Source organism: Leptonychotes weddellii, chromosome 4 (assembly GCF_054177405.1).
Source record: "Leptonychotes weddellii isolate Sample4059 chromosome 4, ASM5417740v2, whole genome shotgun sequence".
Classification (NCBI taxonomy): domain Eukaryota; kingdom Metazoa; phylum Chordata; class Mammalia; order Carnivora; family Phocidae; genus Leptonychotes; species Leptonychotes weddellii.
The window spans coordinates 85,531,903-85,533,566 of record NC_138372.1 but is presented as its reverse complement, the minus strand read 5'-3'; positions in this window follow the sequence as shown (position 1 = coordinate 85,533,566).

The window sequence follows — 1,664 nt, the reverse complement described above, 5'->3', positions numbered from 1 at the left end:
CAAACAGAGAAAGACAATTATCATATGGTTTCACTCATATGTGGAACATAAGCAACAGCATGGAGGACTAGAGGGGAAGGGAGGGAAATCCAAAGGAGAAGGAGATGAACCATGAGAGACTATGGACTCTGGGAAACGAACTGAGGTTCTTAGAAAGGAGGGGTTAGGGGGAGGGGGTAACAGGGTGATGAGTATTAAGGAGGGCACATGTTGTGATGTGCACTGGGTATTATACACAACTAATGAATCACTGAACACTACATCAAAAACTAATGATGTGCTATACAGTGGCTAACTGTACATAATTAAAAAAAAGAAATTTTAAAAAAAGGAAAGAATTAATAAGATCAATAAACCTATGGCCAGACTTATCCAAAAGAAAAGAGAAAGGCCCCAAATCAATAAAATTATGAATGAAAGGGGAGATATCACGACTAACATCAAGGAAATAGAAACAATTATTAGAAACTATTACCAGCAATATATGCCAACAAATTAAGCAATCTGGAAGAAATGGATGCATTCCTGGAAACTTATAAACTACCAAGACTGAAACAGGAAGAAATAGACAATCTGAACAGACCAATAACCAGCAAGGAAATTGAAGCAATAATCAAAAACCTCCCAAAAAACAAGAGTCCAGGGCCAGATGACTGCCCAGGGGAATTCTACCAAACATTTAAAAAAGAAATCATACCTATTCTACTGAAGCTGGTTCAAAAAATAGAAATGGAAGGAGAACTTCCAAACTCTTTCTGCAAGGCCAGCATAACCTTGATCCCCAAACCAGACAAAGACCCCATCAAAAAGGAGAATTACAGACCAATATCCCTGATAAACATGGATGCCAAAATTCTCACCAAGAGCCTAGCCAATAGGATCTAATAGTACATTAAAAGGATTATTCACCATGACCAGGTAGGAGTTATTCCTGGGATGCAAGGGTGGTTCAACATTTGCAAATCAATCAACGTGATAGAGCATATTAATAAAAGAAAAGACAATAACCATATGATTCTCTCAATTGATTCAGAAAAAGCATTGGACAAAATAACAGATCTTTTCTTGATTAAAACTCTTCAAAGTATAGGGATAGAGGAAACACACTTCCATACCATAAAAGCCATCTATGAAAAGACCACAGCAAATATCATTCTCAATGGGAAAAAAGTGAGAGCTTTTCCCTTAAGGTCAGGAACATGACAGGGATGCCCACTCTCACCAGTATTGTTCAACAGTACTAGAAGTCCTACCTTCAGCAGTCAGACAACAAAAAGAAATAAAAGCATTCAAATTGACAAAGAAGAAGTTAAACTGCCTCTTTTTGCAGATGACATGATACTTTATGAGGAAAACCCAAAAGACTCCACACCAAGATAGCTAGAACTCATACAGCAATTCAGCAACGTGGCAGGATACAAAATCAATGCACAGAAATCAGTTGCTTTCTATACACTAACAATGTATCTGAAGAAAGAGAAATTAAGGGATCAATCTCATTTACCATAGCATCAAAAACCATAAGATATCTCAGAATAAACCTAACCAAAGAGGTAAAGGATCTATACTCTAGAAACTACAGAACACTTATGAAAGAAATTGAGGAAGACGCAAAGAGATGGAAAAACATTCCATGCTCACGGATTGGAAGAATAAACATTGTT